We start from the raw sequence: 22,553 nt of genomic DNA on the forward strand, positions 1-22,553 counted from the left end.
ATACGTAGTTGGATTAATCAAATTAGAATCATTGCCTCAAATATTTTTCGAATTCATCACCATAGGAGTGTCCATGGACTTGCAGTCCATCATGCCAAATCTCCAGTGTGGAAAAATTCGCGAAAAAATTGCAAAAATTTTGGAAAAGCCTAAATTTTTGGGCTAGGCGATTTTTTCAAAAACAAAAAAATCATGATTTTATCGAAAAAATATGGATGTTATCGGAAGTCGATCGAAAAACTCGTGAAGCCCACCCATGTCATGGATAAGTGAGGGAAAATGCCAAAAATCACACTCACTTTTCACTCTTCTTTCTTCCATTTGTCCCTATGGAGAGAGCCATTGCCCAAGAGGAGGAGATTTACTAGTCTTGTGGTGTGGATTTGGAGATTTGTCCATTGCTCAATGTGAGAGCCACAAGGTGTCGATTTTTTGTTGCCAGGTATGTTTTTTAATTTCCTTTGAGTCTTTTTTAACAAATGGATTCTTAAATCTTTCTATTAGTTTGTTTTTAGCTTATTTTTGCTTAGAAACTTGAATCAAAACATTATTTAGATTCTAGATTGAATCAAAAATTCAAAATGTTTAGATTGTTTACATGTTTCAAGAATAAAAAATTCAAACCCTTGTTTAGTGAATTTGTGTGTGTTCAAGTGAGTGAGAATAGGAATTTAAAATTTAAAATTAACAATTACATTTTTGTTTTCTTCTTATGTGATGGGCAATTTTTATTTTTTTCCAATTTCTTTGTGCCCTAGGTTCAAATTCAAGTTCAAAATTTCAAACAAAATGCCAAGGTATTTGGACCCTATGTATAAATATGGTGACCTTGATCCTATACCCGGCAGTGGGGGGGTCAATAAACAATATTTGACTTGCATATTGTGTGTAAATCATATGTCAGGGAGTGTCAATAGATTAAAATTCCGTTTGGGGAAAATTATAGAACTTTGCCAAAATTCAACACCAGAAATCATCTGGTAGCCCATTAAATCATTGATTGATAAAGAGGAGGGAAAAGACAACAAGGAAGCAATATAAATCCAACTTGTAGGGGCCTCGGGATTGGGGGGAAGTGAGTGGTTCTTCAGCATTACATTCCACACCCACATGGCCCAACCCCTCAACTTCCTCATCTTTTCCTGTTCCTAGAACCACACCTCGTGCACAACCTGGCATCAAATCGACACTTAAAAAAAGGAAAAGGCATAAGATAACAGGTTGGTCAATGAGTGTCTTCTATGGAGTGATGTTCCATTCAACATTGTGAAGACCAACCCATTCTAACAACCTATGTTTGATGTTGTTTTTGTTGTTGGCCCGGGGTAGGTTAGGACCCTTCTTAACTTCTTGGTTAGTTGTCCTAAGAGGATAATGTTTATGAAATCTGTTGATGCATATGTACACATTAAAATGCATGTTTATTATGTGAGTTGTTGGACATCTTCATTCAGGAAGTAGGCCCACAAAATGTTGTCCAATTCATAATGGACAACACTGCAAAGTATGTTTTTGCTGACAGGTTGCTTATGGAGAGGTATCCTAACTTGTTTTGGACACCTTGTGCAACTCATTGTATTGACTCGATGTTGGAGGATATAGGTAAGATTCCTTTTGTGAGGGATATTGTTAAATCATCCATGAGCATAACAAAATTTATATATAATCATGCATATGTGCTTAGCTTGATGAGAAGATTCACCAACAACAAGAAGTTGGTGTGTCCTGCCATTACACGATTTGTCAATACTTTCATATCTCTTCAATCTCTGTTGAATTCTATGTGGGATGTGACGAGCATGTTTCTTTCACAAAATTGGAGTGCTTTATCTATTAGCCGCAAATCAAAGGGAGAGGGAATATACAAACTAGTTCCATACGATCAGAACTTTTGGGCAGGAGTAGAGCAGGTGTGTGCCATTTTAGAGCCTTTGGTAAGGGTTCTTCAGTCGGTTGATGGATACAAGCTCGCAACGATCTACTTGTATGAGGCCATGGATAGGGTCAAAGAAGACATTCGTGCCTATTATGAAGATAAGGGAGACGAGGGGTTAGAGAAACAACAATTGGTATGGAGGGTGATTAATGAGTGATGGAACAATACCCTCCATCACCCCATTCATGCTACAAGTATCTACCTTAATGCCACATTTTCTTACTCTTGTGGTGTAAGATTTGATGTCGAGGTGATGAATGGATTCCTCACTTGTGTTGAGAGGATGGTGGCATCTGAGAAAAAACGTGAAGAAATTTCTAAAGAAATGGATATATATAGGATGGAAAGTGGCACATTTTGTTTTACCATAAATATTAAGAATAGGATGACCAAAATTCCAGGTATGCTTTAGTTTGTTTCAACTTTCAAATTTCATAATTCATTGTCTCTTCATAATTTGCTTCAAGTTTAGAATTTCAATGTTTTAACCTTTTTTTTATGTTTCTCATTTTTATTTTAACTTGTAGATGCTTGGTGGACAAGCTGTGGTGGTAGAGTAGCCCATCTCCAAAAGCTTTCCATTTGAGTACCCATCCAAACATGCAGTTCCTCTGGGTGTGAACACAATTGGAGTTTATTTGAAAAAATACACAACAAAAAGTGCAACACGCAAAAAAGTTTCAAATTAAATTTTAAAATTCATTTTATATTTTTAATATTTAAATTTTCTAAGAATTAATTTACAATCTATGACCCTAATATAGATTGTAGTCCCAATGCCTCAATGACATGGTCCACATCTACTACAATCTTTGAACGTGGGTGAGACAACTTCATAAAAAACTTGTTGTGGAAGCCATCTCGTTGGACAATATTGATACCAATGTTGCATGGAGGGTTGAGACTGAGAGGCTTGCCATGGACTCGATCCCTAATTGGTTAGATGTGGATGCAGAGGCATTAGAGGCAAAGGAGATAGCAACTGTAGGGGAGGGAGAGCCAGAGGTAGAGGAGGAGGAGGATCAGGGTCAGGAGGCAGAGCAAGAGAAGGATGAGGAGGATGAGGTGACACCATCTGTGATGGGCAACAACTGAGGATAAAGGCCACCTCTTTTTTTGGCTTCTAGAGGACGGCAAAGTCCATTTGTAGCCCCAGGGGTGTTGAGAAATCAAGGGAGAAGATATTAAGTGATTTCTCTTTAACTTCTTGTGAGAGTTTTTTACTTCTTTAGATTAGGATCTTCCTTTACTTAGGTTATTAGTGTTCTTCTTCATCAAACAACTACCAATGCATGAACATAAATAAATAAGAGACACAGAATGTAGGCTATCAGCCAGGGCCAAAACCTCTCACTCTTTGAGATGAAAACCCGCACAAATTCTTCTTATATAGATTCCAATTGATGAATACGAAGACCACAACCCTTGACCTATTTTCCACTCCAAGACCAAGACACAATTTCTCTCGACAGTCAACCTTTTTCTCCTTTCCTCTTCTCAATTCCTCTTCCACTTCGACCTTCTTAGCACTGAGACACTATCACCACTGAGATCATCTTACTATCGTAGTACTGAGATCTTATTTATTAAGGTAGAATAGAGATCCTTTTGTTGTGGTAGCACTGATATCCTTTTGTTGTGGTAGCACCAAAATCCTCTCACTGTAGTAGCTATGAACCCTTATCACTGTGATATCACCAAACTTATTTGCTGTGGAGGCACTGAGATATAGCACTGAAACATTTACTGTGATATATCACCGAAGTTCTGCCTTCTTGACATTAACTATAATTCACTTTCTATCTCAGAAAATTATGCAGAGAATACCCTTGTGATCTATCTGAACTTTACTCTGAAATTATCAAAAATTATTTCTGCAATAAGGTCAAGTTTATGTACCATTATTTGAGCTCTTTCACTGAATTTTGTCTATGCAATTGTCATCTGAATTTTCAGAGGTGATCGAACTGCTTGATTGTGGAATAGGTTGAGCTACCTATTTATAGCAGTATGTCCATGTATATTAGCCGACATGACCATAAGAATAGTTATGTCTTCAATTTAGGTGAGCCAACATAAGTTATATCTTTCATCTTGAAGCCGAATTGAAGAAGGATAACTTGTGCTTGTCCTAGAGGGCTACTTGATAGTCCTATTGACTTATATACATTTTTAACATGCTCAAGAAGGGCTCTTCATACATGACATTGACTCTCTTTTACTTTTATGACTACTACATGACAAACCTTAAAGACTCACAAAGGGAGCCATCTAAAAATAAAATTTCTTGCTCATGAAACCCACAAGACAAGCATTATAATAATAATTTTATTTTTCTTCTTTACATCATTTGCATAAAATAACAATTACACATGTCATTATGAAGACCAAATCTAGTTACTTTCCAACACTCTCTCTTGACTAGGGAGGTGTTCATAATGGTACTTGGTCATTCTCAATCTAAATAATTTCTCATAATAAGAATTGGATTGGTAACCCATCTGTATAGCATCATATCAACCAACATTGTCACATAGCAAGGCCTTGACTAACAGCTCTATCTCTCCACAAGATCTGAGCACAATGCTAGCGAGACCAATGATTTATAGATACCCTCATCATTGTCTCTCTTAGAACATACCCCACTTGGGTTCTCAGGATGTGTTCCCCCCAGACTATTCTTATCTTGGATTCTCTGTCCTCAAAGAATATCAGTCCTCAACGGCTACTCTGATCTTGGATTCCCTAATACATCCTCAAAGAGCATCGGATGCTAGATTCTTAACCAATCCTCCATTCTATCTTCCCAAATGAAGAGAATAATGTGTGTCTATCTCTCCCTCTTGATTAGGGAGGACATATCTATTCCAATAAAGTAATGTACTCATTCCTACAGAAGGAATGCACCTAATCTTCCTCTTGGCTTAGGAATTTTCCAAGTTTCTTCCAAGTAAGAAACTTGTTTCCAGGCTCCCTCTTAATTAGGGACCTATAGCATCTCCTCAGGTGGAGATAATGGAACAACCAACTACTTGAAGAACTCCTCCTCACAATGTCATGATCTTCTTTTCGTTATCTAGGAGTCTTCATCCATGAGTCAGCAATGTCATCATTGGAAAGTGATCCATCACTCCAGATTTGGCCTTCATGCCATGTTTCTTTCTTCATGCCATGTTTACTTAAGGATCTTTCATCCTACTACATGTCCATGAGTGGTGGAAGACAACCATAGATATTCCCTTGGCGGCCCTACATAAACCCATCTAGATATTTGTTCAAAAATAAAGGAATGAACATTAAAAATACCATTACCTTTGTGATGGTCTTTCATCATGACATCTACAAGTTTGCATCAGCATCCTGCATACATATCGACACATCTCCCAAAGATATATATATATATATATATATATATATTGTCAAAGGTCTCTTCCTTTTTCAGACTCCATTAGAGTCTTCACATCTTTCATGGAGATATCCTAGTCAAATATTCTTGGTCTTCTAGATGTTGATTTCCTTACCATGGTTTCATATTTTATGATCTCTTCATTCCTTTCTTCACACATTTCATTCCCATGTGCTTCTAATCAAAGTTCCTCAATTATATTCAACCACCTCATACTTCATATGAGGACATATTATGTTGATTTCATCTAGTGAATGTGTGATCCATGCATTCTTGCATCCCTTTGAGGGAGGAGATCCTTTCTTTTGATCATGCTCTTAAGATAGAGCAATGGTGCATGTCATCAAATGTAAGCCTACATACCTCATTTTTCCTTTGGGTCATCTAGACTTCCTGTAGCAGCTTCCTTGATTGAAAAAGCTTCAATCCATTAATCTGCTTCACTTTTATGTCATCATACCATCATCTCATGAATTCCACAAGTTTGGAATTCTTGATGAAACACTTGCTTCCTTTCTTGATCGGTGAACCTTTCGATGACTATTCCATCAAAGAATCTTGAGGATCTAAGGTATCCCCATTGGCAAATGTTTCCTTTTGTCATATGTATGATGAACCTTGTACTAGATGGCCTTGCCATTTATGTTTCCAGTGATCTATATCCTTGACTTCCATAGATTCTAACCATCTTTCATGCTCTTCTATGATGATGTTTAAGGCTCTTTCTTTCAATGCTTCTATGATGCCTCGATGCATCCCTTTTAGTGAATTATGATGGCCATATCTTACAACAGAAGACTTAGGATCTTGAAAAGAACTTAGATGAGGAAGATTATCTCAATAGTGGAGATCTATTACTTCCTCGTTCCTAGATTTCTTCTTTTCAGCTTCCTCCACTTCCTCGGTAATGTGGGCTTCTCTTCTTATTTTGTTATTGTCCTTGTTTTTAGGACAATCTCTTTTGTAGTGTCCATATTCTTGACATCCATAGCATTGGATTTTATCCATGTTCTTTTTATTTTTATGAGGACCAAACTTTACAAATTGTCCCTTTCTTCTTGTCATTGCAGCAAAAGCTTGATTTTTCTCACCTACTCCCACATCATATTTGGCCTTTAGTCTAGATTCTTCAATCTTGCATAGTGACCATAGATCCTAGAATGGAGTAGCTTCTTTCTTTGCATAGATACTTGAAGTGAAGTTACCCCACTCCTCCGATAGTGCATTTAATACAACCGTAGTAATTTCACTATCAAACATTACTTCTCCCAAATCTTGTAGTTGATCTTGGATCTCATATATCCTCATAAAGTATGAGGCTATTCCATATTCCCCAGACATCTTTAGCTTGTAGAGTTTCTGCCTTAATGAGATGACTTCTCCAACAGTGCTTATAGAATAAAACTCTACCAGTTTGTTATAGATTTCTTTTGAAGTTTCAAGTTTAGATACATACGGGATGAGGGGATCCTTTATGGATTCTAAGAGAATCCTTTGATCCCTAACTTCCCCTTTCATATACTTGGAAATATCTTGGGCAACTTCTTCTCTTAGTTTTGTGATATATCCTTTGACATGATCCATGACCCCATTTTGAATGAGATTTATATTTGTCCTTTTCTTCCATGCAAGGTAGTTTGAAGCCCCAACCAATTTGTTTCTTTTCTTGCAAAAATACATTTTGACATATTTAGATAAGGTCATATACTTACTTGATAGGATTCTTATTTCTCCTTGTTGCTTCTTTGATGTTGATGATGATATAGAGGATAGGAAACTTCTCCTTGATGAAGGTAGTTTTCTTCAAGAATGATCCTTGATCCCACAAGGAGTGAGATGACACCACCTTTTGATCTAGCTTCTCTAGGAAGGAACTTGATGTATAAGTTCTTCAACTTGAGTAGGCTCTTTGTGGTCTCTTAATATGTCTTGAGGGTTCCACCAACTTATTTGTAGGCTTCTTCTTTGGTTATGATGCTTTCTTTGTAGATATTGACTTCAAGATGATTTTTTCTTTGATGCCTTCTTTGGAACTTGATCCTTGAGTGTCTCTTGAGTAGATGCCCTTTCTTGACATTGTTACCTTAGCTCTGATACCATGTTGAGAAATCTAGGGCAAAGATATTAAGTGATTTCTCTTTAATTAGTAACTGCTTGTGAGATATTTTTACTTCTTTCAATTAGGATCTTCCTTTACTTAGGTTATTAGTGTTCTTCTTCATCAAACAACTACCAATGCATGAACATAAATAGACAAGAGACACGAAATGTAGGCTATCAGCAAGGGCCAAAACCTCTCACTTTTTTAGAGGAAAACCCACACAAATTATTCTTATAAAAATTCCAATTGACGAATACCAATACCACGGCCCTTGACCTATTTTCAACTCGAAGACCAAGACACAAGTTCTCTTGATAGTCAACCTTTTGCTCCTTTCCTCTTCTTGATTCCTCTTCCACTTCGACCTTCTTAGCACTGAGACACTATCACCATCAATATCTTCTCATTGTGGTAGTACAGAGATCTTATTCAATATGGTAGCATAGAGATCCATTCATTGTGGTAGCACTGAAATCCTTTTGTTGTGGTAGCACCAATCTCCCCTCACTGTACTAGCTCTGAACCCTTACCATTGTGATAGCACCAAACTTATTTGTTGTGGAGGCACCGAGATATAGCATTGAAACATTTAATGTGATATATCATCGAAGTTATTCCTTCTTGATCTTTGTTGTGATCTGCTTTCTGTCTCAAAAAACTATGCAGAGAATATCCCTGTGATCAATTAGAACTTCACTCTAAAATTATCCAAAATTATTTCTCCAACAAGGCCAAGTTCTTGTACCCTTATCTAATCTCTTTAACTAAATTTTGTCTCTTCAATTGTCATACGAATTTTTAGAGGTGATCAAACTACATGACTCTGGAATAGGCTGAGTTGCCTATTTATAGTAGTATGTCCATGTATATTAGCTGACATGACCTTATGAAGAGTTGAGTCTTCAATTTAGGTGAGCCGACATGAGTTTTATATTTCATCTTGAAGCCAACTTGAAGAAGGATAACATGTGCTTGTCTTGGAGGGATACTTTACAATCCTATTGACTTATATACATTTGTAACATGCCCAAGAAGGGTTATTCATGCATGACATTGACTCTCTTTTACTTTCATGACTAGATGACAAATCCTAAAGGCTCACAATGGGAGCCACCTAAAAATAAAAATCCTTGCCCATGAAACCCATGAGGCAAGCATTGCGATAATAATTTTATATTTCTTATTTACATCATTTGCATAAAATTACAATTACACACGTTATTATGAAGACCAAACCTAGTTCCTTTCTAACAAGGGGCAGGGCCTTCTTCCTCTAAACGAAAAGGCAAATCCATTCCCTATTCCCATAAAAGGGGCAGAGGATATCAGTGACTGATTACTTTATGACATGTATATGACTCATGATATACATTTTTTGTTGTTGATATTTTGAATCTTGAGAGTTGAGACTGAGTCAGGACTGGGGATTCAGGACTTGATTCACTATTTTGATATGTGATGTAGCACTAGACTTCTTATACATATTATATACTGGCTTTCTTTTCATTTTTATGTGGAAATGAATTTATTTGATGTTGTGGATACTTTAGATGCTAAATTTTTTAATATAATAATATATATATATATATATATATATATATATATATATATATATGTATTTCTTTTTGCCGATTTTTTCAAAAACTTCCCAACATTAACGACTTTTTCAATTTCTGGACCCTTGTTGATTTATTCCTGAGGTCAACTTTTTCCACATTGCAAATCTTTGAAGAATTGAAATATTGTACTTTCCTTGGCCTACAAAGATGCCATCAGGATTTTTCCAAATTTACAATCCCAAATGGTAATGCATGAAGCCAAGATCCTTCATCTTGAATTCAGAAACCAACTCCCTCTTACACTGGAAAATCATAACTTCAGCCCCTGTCAAAAACAAGTCATCCACATACAGTAGCAATATCATGGGTTTGCCTTCAACGACTTTGAAATACAGGTTTGGATCATCATCGCTCTTCTTAAAGCCAAGACTCAACAGATAACCATTAATGCGGGAGTACCATGCAAAAACGGTCTGCTTCAGGTCATCCAAGTTCTTCTACAATTTATAAACATGCGTCTCTATATCATGGACCTCAAAACCTTGAGGTTGTTCAATATAGACTTATTCTTCAATGACCCCATTCAAAAAAGAAGTTTTTAAATCCATTTGATATAATTTCCAAACTACAATAGATGCAATAGAAATTACAAATATAATAGATGCATACCTGGCAATGGGAGCAAAGGTGTCTTCATAATCCTCTCCCTCTTTCTGCAAGAATCCATGAGCCACAAATCTAGCCTTGTCTTTCTCAACACTTCCATCAGCAACATGTTTTATATTGTAGATCCACTTTGAAGACACAACGAACTTCCCTTCAATTTTGGCATTGTTGACCATGTACATGTCAATAGTTCCAAGAAGAAAAGTTCCTATCAGAAGGATAAAAAAATCAAAATCATTATCACAATGAAGCTTCTAGTATGTCATTGTAATCCCAAATTCTATTATTTTTATTGTAAAATGACTCTAGTATGAATATGAATCCATCTAACAATACCTAGGTAAGTCTATGACTCTTTTCAAAGGGTTTCACTCTAAGGAGTTTTTTAACCTCCCCAAATAATGTGTTTGTAAACATGAATAATTCGCAAGAAATTTCTCCCAGCTATACCCCAAAGCCAAGGTGGAAATCATTGATAAGATCATAGGTGAGTCCTAGTATTATCGAGTCGATGTATTTTTATCATACTAGATCATTTGTCTTAACATCACAGAATTTGGTTGAGTCTTAAGAGGTTATATATGTGTGTAAATCCCTCTTATAAAGATTAATTTTTGTAATATCTTGATGTAAAAGTGTCTAGAAATATTTTTGGTGAATGGTTCCTCATAATTAGAACACCATTACCAAATGTTTTTTAGACCCACTTAGAGAGTTGAAAATATGTTAAATCCCCTCTTAAGCATTTTTATTTATTTTTTGGCAAAAATAAAAGAAAATTAATTAGCCAGAAAATCAATCAAAGAATTATCAAAATTAATTTGAGATAAATTAAATTCTCTCCAAGTGGAAAATTATCAAGAGTCCCTCAAAAATTCATGGGTCCAAAAGAAATTGATTTTATGAGGTCCTCCATCAAAGGAAAACTCAAATTTTCAAGAAAATAAACCTTTGAACCATGGTGGTTGAGTTAAGGATCAATTTTCAAGGAAAAAAGGTTGGAAAAAATATTTTTGGGAGCGGTATCAAGGCCTTCATCAACAAATTCAAATTTTTCTTCCAGATCAAGGGAAAAGATTTAATTTTGGCATGGATCAAGCAACAACTAGCTGCTAGGGTTATTGGCCATATTTTGCTTGACAACAGAGCAAGTTTCAAATTTTGGTAGGGGTTTGACACATAAAATTACCGCAAGTAAACTTTCTGTAGTCATTCCATTATTTTTTCATCGAGATCTAACCTTGAATGACTGTTGCGGGATTATAAACAATTTTTTTGAGGCAACATTTTAATATAAGGTCGCCACTAGCATAATAGGGTTGGTGACTTATTGCTTCTGATTTTACAAATAACCCTTAAAGTCTTGATGTTAATTTTAGCTAACAATGGTATGTTCTGTGCTTTAGCACAATTTACTTCAATGTTCCTTTAGTAGCCCAATAAGAATTTCCAATTATATCTAGTAGAAATCACATAACTTAAAAAAATTGACAGTAAATGCAGATAGAATATAAAAACGTGTGCAGAAGACAAGCCAAGACAAGAGGACACAAGATATGGTGGATGCCAGGGACAAACCCCAATGTGGGGAAACGCTTTGATCAAATATTCTTATTATTCTTCAATAGTTTAGCAGAGAGAGAGAGTACAAATATCAAATTAACTTTCCCAAAAATAGTCCTGTCAAATCAGTAGTCAACAGCAACCCTAACCAAAAATTCAACGGTGGTCAAAGCAGCTCCCAAATGTCCTCCGCGCAACTCGGTCAACAGCAAAAGAATTTGGCCTTCCAAGAGGGTCAAAGTCAGCCCAAAAATAGTTTGGTCAACCTAGTCAAATTCTATTGTAATTTCTACAGTCAAAGGTTGAAGTCAACATCGAAGTCAAACCAATCAAACAATCCCAATCACCTCAAAAATAGTGCCAATTAATGCGGCCTTCAGAAAACGAAATTCTGCCCACAAGAATGAGGTCAACATGAGTCAAAGTCACCCAAGTCAACGTTGGTCAACGTTGTCATATTTCCTGGAATTTTTGGCCTCCAAAGACGGTCCTGAAATTCGTCTTCTTTCACACATGCAAAGTAAGGAAGCCTCCAAGTTGTACGAACTAATCAAGAGAGGAGAGAGAGAGAGATATGTGATGAGTTGAGTGATGTCCAAATGAGAGAGAGGTCACTCCTATTTATACACTTCATTGAGGGTGAGGAGACACATCCATTGGGCTTCATGAACCTACATTTGACTGAGGCTGACCTTGACAATTTGTGCATGAGAAAGAATAAATTCAAAATTCCATTTCTGCTTGTCAGAATGAGATGATCTTTATCAAAATTGGACCTCTCGAAAATAGGAATCCAATACAATAATGATATCCATAATATGAGTTGTCCTAAGGTGGAATTTGGCCCTAGTTTCCAATATTAACACTTGCAGCCCTATATTCATCATTTTAGAATATTTTTGTTTGATTTGGTTGTTGGAAGACTATTTAAAGGCTCATATTGGTCACTTTCTCCATAGCCGCAAGTATTTTCATGATCTAATTCATACCTTTGTTGATTGAGAAGGTTAACATTTTGTCATTACAAGGGTAACGCTACAAATTAGAAAGGTTATATCACTTATGTTTGCTCAAGATAGTGTTATTTGGGTCTCACAATTGATATATCATACTTTGGATGACGGTTGTGGGGCCTTGAAGTTTTGTTCCTCCAACTGTAAGCCTTATTGTAGACCTTACATTATGCTCAAACCTAAAGCATTGCAGACAATGGTTGATCACACAAATATAAATCTTAAAAACACTTTAAGATTAACTCATAACAATCACACATGAACCACAATTGTTTTGGTTATCATCTCTTGCTCTTTTGAAGGTTGATTGGGGTTGTTAATGGGATGATATCATTATTACAATGGGTTGGAATAAAATTACAGAGGTTTGATCTAAAATTATAGTGGCATATTTTGATGTGTGTTTGGAATTACATTGATGTTTGTGTTTGTAGGTGTTTTGAAGGCTAGTCGCTCCTCTTTGGTGTCTCAAATTGGCATACTTTGAGACTAGGCCATAAGGCCTCAAGGGTTTGTTCCCTCCATATCCTCATCATTTCCTTCATTATCATAAGCATTCAGATCTGAAGATAATCATTATAGTGTCATAATCACTTATTAAGCTAGTCAATATATCCCTAAGACACCTAAAGAACATTACACATTAGTTTCTAAGGCTTAAAAATTATTATAGTGTTTGTGTTCTCTTATGTTGGTGGCTATCTTGAAGTCCGATATAAATCTTTAGATATCTGACATAAAATTTGCAGCGCATAATCTCTTTGAAAGAAGTCCTAAAATTGGTTCTAATAACGATATGAACCTAAGGGATTAATTCACATTAACTAAAGGTTCAATTATTGTTGGTTTAAGCTCATTTACAAGTGATTTTGGGACTGTATTCATTATAATAGTGGGTTGATATGATTTATATTTAAGTCTAGTGCATTTCATAATGATCATTGAACAATAAGAATATTGGTGCATTGGTCTCTCTTTGGGTCTTGAGGATAGAATAACACTCTTGCATATTTTCATTCTTGCATCATTGCATTGTGTTTCTCTTTCTAGCATTCATAATTAGTTAGATGCATTTGTGAGTCTTTTCATGCATTGCATATCACTGTTAGCAATCTCATTGCTCTATTGATGCTATTGTGCTCAAGAAAAATTGAAGTTGTTTTGGAATCTAATTTCTAATCCTAAGAGAACTATAAGAAGAATGTTGATTAACACATTGATAGGCATTAAATAGTTTCTTGAATCATTGAGTAATTATTGTTGTTAAAACTTGTTTCATTGGGATAATCTCTAAGATATCTAAAGTCTTTCATTTATTTGCTATTGGCATCTTGTGTTTGAAATATCCTGGTTACATTTGAAATGGTCATATTGGTGCATTTAATATACTTGTGATCTCATTGAATCAAGCTAGCATCATTTGCATCTTCATTCTAAGGTATAAGTGCATGTTTAAAATATACCTCCAAGCATAAGCTTGGTTGTAAGAGAGATAGGACCACCTTCTTCATTTGATTTGCGAAGTCTAGACGCTCATTCACAGTTAAAATAGGTGACCTTGTAGTTCTCTTGTGGGAAATCACTTGTAGGAACAGAGGCACTTGGGTGGTAACAACTACAGGGGAGGTATCATTAATGAGGCCTTAGCCTCCTTCCCGTGGACTTCTCTCTCCAACTTGTGTTCGAGACTAACTTCAAAATAATTGAAAGGAATGATTTACCTAGACTAGGCATCTAATTAAAATCAACCAAGATCATGCATATCACTTTAGATTAGATCTTGCACTTCATTTAGGACAAATTTTGCATCTTGCAGCAATTGTTCATTCGATAACTTAGTGTATTGATATTTATTGTTTAAGTAATTAATTCTAAGGCACTAGTCTACCACTCATATCTTGAAAAATATAATCTAATTGTGCTTAATAATCTTACTTGCCGCTTAATTTTAACTCAAGTTGCTAGGCCATTCAGCTGTATCTCTTGGACTTGTTGGTTTCCAATGTGTTTGTTCATCCTTTCATCCATAGGGACTACCCCCTTTACCCTTCATTTAGGAGACAGCTTAAACAAATAGGGCATAGATCAGAGTGACAACCCTTGCCTTGAGGGTTGTCACATAAAGGTGTACAATCCGGGCAACAATAGACACAATTTCCCAAACATCATTCTTTAGTATGGATTGATAATCTTCATCCATAGCATCTTTCCATACTTGTCCTTCAACAATCTCTTCATAAGAGGATGGACTAAACTCAATGATCTTGCACATCAAGGTTGTATAACCAAAGTACTTCATTTGCTTCTTGCTTTCCATGAAGGTTCCACAAGCAGTAGCTTTTCCTTTAGTTTCCTTCAATGCCTTTTCTAGCTAGGCAGGTGTCTTTTGTGTCTCAAGTACAGGACCCTTTGGAGATTCAACAGGTTCATGATCAATGGATTCTTCATGAGGGGCTTGATTCATTGGTTCAGGTTATTTAGACTTTGATTCCACATTTTTTGGAGCCACTTGTACTTCATCATCAGAGTCCAAGTGTGAACCCTTGGACTTCCAGAATGAAACATTCTCATAAAAAATAGCATCCTTTCAAGTCTCAATATGTCGTTGCCCTAGAACATAGACCCTGAAGGCTTTAAAATTCTCATTGTAGCCAACAAAAGAACACTTATCCCTGAATGTTTCCAACTTTGTCCTTCTCTTTGGGCACATGAAAAAAAACAAGACAACCAAAGATTCTTAAATGTTCAACATTTGGTCTCTCACTGTAAACACTTCTTCGGGGGTTTTATAATCTAAAATTCGATGTGGGCATCAATTTTGAATGTATACAACAATTCTTGCAGCTTCTCCCTAAAGAAACATAGGCAAATCTTGGTCATGAAGAATGGCCTTAGTAGCTTCCATAATAGTCATGTTCTTTCTTTCAGCGGTTCCATTTTGTTCGGGGTAGTATGGAACTATCAGCGCCCTCTTAATTCCAGCATCCCTACAAAAATCAATCAATTCATTAGATACATATTCTCCACCATTATCAGACCTTAGATTTTTTATTCTTCTCCCTATTTAATTTTCAACCTATGCTTTGAATTCACAAAACTTCTCAAATACTTGATCCTTGGTATTTATGAGATATATCCATGTTTTGCGAGAATAATCATCAATTAAAGATACATAACACAAGCATCCACCCAAGGTTTTATCAAGCATGGGCCCACAGACATCAGAATGCAAAAGGTCCAATATTCCTTTGGATCTACTATCACTTCTAGTGCATCTTCCTTGGACAATTTTCCCAAGCGCACATCCTTTGCATACTCCATCTTGGCTTGTCTTAATTTCAGGTACACCTTTAGCAAAATCTTTCGATCTAGAATGTTACCCACCATTTTGTGGGTGATATCCCTAGGAGATTTTTTTTCTCCAAGATGATCCCCAGCCGACAGCCCCTTGCAACCACCAGTTAGAGCATTGTGCCATTTCTCCGCCACTTGATCCATCCATGTGGTCCCTCGCCCATCTACCATCAATGTATGGTTGAAGGTGGACCTCCAGAACCTAAAGGTGTGCCTTATCATTTGGTAATTGAGTATTGTAGTTTTCTTATCACAGACACTTTTGGGCATGGATTAATGGGGGGATTCAGCGGAAAGAATGGGTTCAGTCTATGCCCTTCTCCCCTAGACCCCTTTTGGATATTAACCTGGCATTCTAGTCTCGTGGGATCTCTTTTATTGAACATTTGGATTTAGGGATGGTATTTCATGGGAAACCTTGATTTTGGTTGCATGGTCCCACTCCCTTATCTGTTTATATTACCCCCTTTCCACTCATTATTACACCATTCATCATCTCTCCCACCTGAGTCCACATAGGGTTAGCTTGCCCCTTCCCCTTGCCCACACCTTGGGTGATGACCTAGAATGATGCCCGGAGGTTGATGTAGCCGAAAAGAAATAATAAATCATATTTGACCACATTCAATAGGAAAATGTACCATAAAATGAAAAATATGGTCGGGACAAATACATTTAGCACGTGGGAAAAAGCCAATACATGAGCTCTTCCTACAAGTTCTATGAACCTCCTTCATCATAAAGGAACCTATGATTGTCCCAACCCTTGGTGGGAAATGAACCATCCTACCCTAAAAGGGGGCATTCATTGCTATATCTTATGCATCATGCTCTTAGCCCTTAAGCCCTGAGTAGTTAATCAAAGAAAACCATAAAAATGCAAAAGGCATATAAAGAAGGGTGGAAAAATCAAAGTCAGAGCACCTCATGTACCACAATTTATCCCTCCTATACATTACAAACCCAAGTGTGAGCTTTCCTTTTATTAGCTACCCTTGTAACCCAGCATGTGGCCCAGGGTTGCCCCTTCTCATCCCCTACTTCATTCACTTATTCGTCACGTGCCACCACCTTTTGAAAGATGTCCCTTGAATATATTATCTCATTTAGAAGTAGAAAACACCTAATAAGATTCTTGGTTAACCCCATTTGGAGTTTAGGACACATTGGCACATCCCGAAGCCCATTATGGAAGAGCAGGCCATTATGAAGTCCCCCCTGTGGTACATGATTGGTAAGCTCATTTACTTCATTTCTCTAATGACTTGTTGTACTGGAAGGCTAGGGGATGCATTGGATCTTATTTAGGCTTGCAGATGGTCTCCATCTTCAGTTTGGTCTCCCTACACGGGGTCCTAATCCTCCATAGGGCTACATTAGCAAATGTAGGGTATGTTGAGAGCCATGGGCCTCCACAGTAGTAGACAACACTCCATGGGTCCCTGAGGATGGTTAGAGATGCTCGAGATACTCCCATTAGACAAGAATGATGCACCTAGTTCACCTTTTCTCAGCCAACCCCGAAGATGTACCATGCACTTGGCAGCTGACCTCAGACTTGTAGGATGATGTGGAATCACCTACAGCATGATCCTAGCCCTTACAGACGATCTAAAGGCATCTTTGATTTGTTTGGAGACCCGTGAGGACACTTGTGTGCCCCCACATGTCATTTGGAGCACCACAAGTTATTACAAGGGGCCAACCCCTTGTCCACTGCTTTTGAGGGTCCTACTCTTCATTTTTTCAACCATGGACCTCATTAGGCCTCTTAGAGGGCCCTAAGGCATGCATAGATTATTAGTTGACCTCTTGAGAGGCTTATTTTTTCATTTATGAGCTAGTTTAGTGGGCTTGTCACCAAAAGTTGAAGTATTTGAACATTATTTATTTTGGAGGCTTATGTAGGCCAAGGAGGCTAATTGGAACTCCTCATCAGTGTATAAATACAATTGAGATGAATTCATTTTCTCATCATCACTTTGGATTGGATTTCTTCTCTAACTTTCGTACTTTTTCTTGGAGCATGAATTGGAGCTTTATGGATGAATTTTGATGTGTGGATTTGGTTTATCTTACCTGGGAGATTCTCTCTTGTCAAATTGTGGATGGTTAGATATATTCTATTACATGTAAGTGCATGATTTTAATGTTATTCTTGTTTTACCTTCTCATATACATTGTACTTGGATTTTCGCTATTTTTAGGGCAAATTGTTGCATGCATTTACTACTTTAAATTGTGGAATTTTGTCTCTATTATAGCATCTCTAATTGTATGGGCCATGTAATGTGAACGAAATATCCCAAGGGTAATTCCATTAATGAATTGACCTTGATAATCCATCACAGTTTTCACATTGAAGTATAAAAGTTACAAGATTGCTTCTCTTTGATCGATAAGGCTAGCGAAATAGTCTTGAGGCCTCCTTGACTAAGAACCAAATGCCCTCACTCATATTCATCATAGACTGCATTCTCCCAAGACTAAGGTACTGATCTACCAAGAGGTGGTCACCTAAAATCATAATTTTTTTCACCTTCTCCCAGGTCTAACCAAGTTAGGTCACCTAGGGCATCATTTCCCGATGAACTATCCCTCCAAAAATTTCGATCGCCTAGCCCCCCCTTGCATTTGTGTTTCCTCAAGACCTCCTCCAAATTTGAGGTCAATCCGACGGTGGAGTTGAGAGAAAAGCCAATCCCTAGCTCCAGGATCAAACTTTTCCCTAGCATCCCCAAGGCTAGTACCTTATTGGATCAATTCAACACCTTTAAGTGAAAATTATTTCTTTGATCCTTTCCCCACCTTGTCTAGGGTAAGAACATCATTGATTTCCATACTCTTTTATCCTACCCTAGACTAGGTCCAATTGGTCCCATGTGGTCTTGTTCCTTTGAAAAAGCAATTCTTCAAGAACCATCCACGATACCAATTTCAATAAGGATTTTAGGGATCAGGAAAATCCTCCACAAGTCATATTCCATAAATCTAACCCTCAAATCCTCCCTTCCTTTCCCTAGAAGACAATGTACCTTGCTCAGAAAGCAAGAAAGCTCCATCCTTTCAGCTCTTCCGGGAAGGGGATTATTTGGGCCACTCATATCCATTCATTGAGTTATCCTTCATCGATGATTCCATAAATATAAGGGAGTCCCCTCCCATCGATGAAAGTCCATAAATATAAGGGAGTCTTAGCTGAGGTGACAGTGGGCTAAGTCTCCATTTGTTGCCCTGGACCAAACATTTTCCCTTTAGGGATCCCCTTTAGGTCCCCCACTAGTTTAAGTGGTAACATTTTGGCGTCATTGTCAGGGAGGAAACAGGTCTACCTCCCTAGTGAATCATTGAGGGATTGATTCATTGACAACATTTATAAAATATTCCTCTGGCTACTCCACTCGTTGTCCAATCCCCTAGTTTACTTGAAGGCAACAACATTCCTCCTTTATAGCTAGAGTTGGTGCAAAAACGGGAGAGCAAACTCCATTATTTTTTGGAACCGCTCCTCCCTGAATTTGAGAAGGTTAGTGATACATCTCCAAAGATTCCATCTATTTCAAACACTGACCCCAAAAAAAATCAACCCAAGATGACCAAGAATGAAATACACTTGGTTATTGTCTTTTCCCCTTTGAAATTGAGTAATGATCCCAAGCCACTACCTAAGGAATATAATTGATGGTTACCCAAATTCAAAGGGGATTCTACTTGGATTGCCCATGGTTTCATTGAAGAATTCTATTGGCAGATGTCCCCCAAAATGTTCTTTGATGAAGATAGGCTCATGATGATTTTTGCCTTATCACTTGAGGGACAAGCAAGAGATTGGTATATTAGCCTTCCCCCTGCATGCATACAAGATTATGATCCCTGCATGCATACAAGACTGTGATGAATTTGAAGACCTATGGTGGTCATGCAATGCCCAAGGGACCTTCAAAATTGAAAAAATCTACCAAATAACCCAAGGAAGGGAGAATGTGCGAGAGTTCATTCAAAATTTTGATAGGGTAGTCAAAGATATACTTTATCATTTGAATCCATCTGAAACCAACATCCTTGATAAATTCATAAAGGCAGTGGGTGGCCATCTCAACTATGTGTCAAGGGATAATAAACCTTCCACTTTGGTTGAGGCTAAAGAAATGGAAATGTAAGTTGAAGACAAGATACAAATCTCAAAGGTTGACATCAATGACCACCCTAGAGCTAAAGTCAAAATCAAGAAGAAGTCCAAAGATCATCATGAGGAAACTCTCATTGCCATTCTCAAAAGGATGGAAAAGTTCTCTGAAGAAGCCAATGCACGTGACAGGGTTATCATGAAGAAAATCATTGCCTTGGAAAGGGCCCAAAAACGAGTTATATCCCTAAAGGAAAGCCTTTTCCTAAAAAGAAAAGTGAAGAAGATAGGCCAAGCTCTTCTCAAATCCCAAACAATTTGGCTCCAACTAATGTTCAGCCAAACTCTTCATCTGAGGATGAGTAAAGTGAGGATGAACAAATTGATGAGCAAGCCAATCTTGTGGAATCTGACATCTTCAACATCTTGTTGGGGGAATCATACACACATCCTCCCACTAGTGAGGTCACCAAAAAAGAAGAAAAGGAAGAATCCATTCTTAACTCTGATAGCCAAGGAAGATTCAAAGGGGTCCAATATTACTGAAAGGAAGAGGGAAAAGAGCCCTCGTCTCCTAAGGAATCACCTAAGAAAGATCCATCACCTAAGAAAACCCCTCTCAAAGAATCCATCCCCAAAATTCCTCCCACGAAGGATCCCCCAACAAAAGGCAATCCGAAAAAGGATGCTCCTAGGAAAGAATACAACAAGAAGAAGGAAAAGGGGAAGGAAATTAAACTTGACATTGACATAAGGGTTGTCGTAGGAAAGATGACTATACATGTTCCTCTAAACGAGCTTATTAACCTTCCCGAGCAACAACAACAACTTAAGAAGTCCCTAGGGATTCAAGAAGAAGAATCACCTAAAGAATTGCAAAACATTCATATTCTTGACAAAACCCTGGGCATGAATCTTTCTTGCTTACTTTGGCTATCAATGACCTCTTCTTACATAATTGTATGTTAGACTCGGGGGCTTCCACAAATATCATGCCTTTGAATGTTATGAAGCAAGTGGGTCTCAGCATCACTCGACCATATAAAAAGTTGTGTGGCTTTAATTACAAACATGTGGAAGTAGAAGGTATCATCAAAGGACTTAAGGTTTCTTTAGCTAGGAATTGTGATAAATACCTCCTCATGGATGTTATTGTTATTGATATTCCTGACGTGTGGGGGATGTTACCGTTGGGAGGCATGTTCAAATGGACCTATCATACACAACGTTCCCACAATCTGATGGCACCGCTTTTATCCTTTATAGGGAGCCTACTTACTTACATCATGTGACAAAGCTTGGACCATATTATGAGGCATGTGAGATCAAGAAACCTTCCATATTCTCCCTGCTCAGGAAGTTTGTATCCTCAAGCAGCCAACCTCTCAAACATGCAAAAAGTGGAAGCCTAAGAAAGAGTATAAGGTTGGGGATTTAGTCTTGGTTGATAAAGATCCCATACCTTTCAGGATTCATGGAAAGGATGGGGATAATTATTACTACATTGCGAAAGCATGTTGCCTCGTGTTTTTTTTCCATCTATTATATGCGCAGGTGAGAGGTATATGATAACCAAGAGATTGTTGGAGTTCTCGTGACCTCCCATTCTAGTAGTTTCACCCACTTCTTCGAGAGATCACATCCTAGTTGGAGAGAGATGTCACCCACCATTTTGTGGGTGATATCCCTAGGATAAAAAAAAAACTCCAAGATAGTCCTCAACCAGTAGCCAGCAACCCTTTGCAGCGACTAGTTAGCTCATTGTGCCATTTCTCTGCCACCTGAGCCATCCATGTGGTCCATCGCCCATCTGTCATGATCGTATGTTTGAAGGTGGGCCTCCCGAACCTAAAGGTATGCCTTGTCATTTGGTAATAGAATGGGTTAAGAGGGGGATTTGACGTAAAGAATGGGTTAGGTTTGTGCCCTTGTCCCCTAGACCCCTTTTGGATATCAACATTCCATTCTAGTCCTGCGGGTTCTCTTTTACTGACCATTTGGCTTTAGAGATGGTATTTCATTGGAAACCCTGATTTTGGTTGCGTGGTCCCACTCCCTTATCTACTTATATTACCCCCTTTCCACTCATTATTACCCCATTCATCATCTCTCCCACCTGGGTCCACATAGAGTTAGCTCGCCCCTTCTCCTTACCCACAACTTGGGTCATGGCCTAGAATGATGCTCGAAGGTTGATGCAGCGAAAAAGAAAGATAAAAGCATATTTTGCCACATTTAACAGGGAAATGTACCACAAAATGCAAAATATGGTCGGAACAAACACATTTGGCATGTGGGAAAAATCCAATACATGAGCTCCACCCCATCACCATGGCGATCACCATGTTTCCTACAGGTTTTATGAACCTTCTTCATCATAAAGGAACCCATGATTGTCCCAACCCTTGTAGGCAATGAACCACCCTACCTTAAAAGGGGGTATTCACTGCTATATCTTATCCATCATGCTCTTACCTCTTGAGACCCAAGCAGTTAATCAAAGAAAATCATAAAAAGACAAAAGGCATATACAGAAGGGTGGAAAAATCAAAGCCAAGGTACCTCATGTGCCACGATTTCTCACTCCTATATATTATAAACCCAAGTGTGGGCCTCCCTTTTATTAGCTACCCTTCTATCCCAACATGTGGCCCAAAGCTACCCCTTCTCATCCCCTACTTCATTCACCTATCCGTCACATGCCACCACCTTTTGAAGGATGTACCTTGAATATATGATCTCCTTTAGAAATAGAAACCACCTAATAGGATTCTTGGTTAACCACATTTGGAGTTTAAGAGACATTAGCACATCCCGAAGCCAATTATG

Source organism: Pinus tabuliformis, chromosome 2_2 (genome assembly GCF_031772625.1).
Source record: "Pinus tabuliformis cultivar Carrire ecotype Pingquan chromosome 2_2, CPIR1, whole genome shotgun sequence".
Taxonomy (NCBI): Eukaryota; Viridiplantae; Streptophyta; class Pinopsida; order Pinales; family Pinaceae; genus Pinus; species Pinus tabuliformis.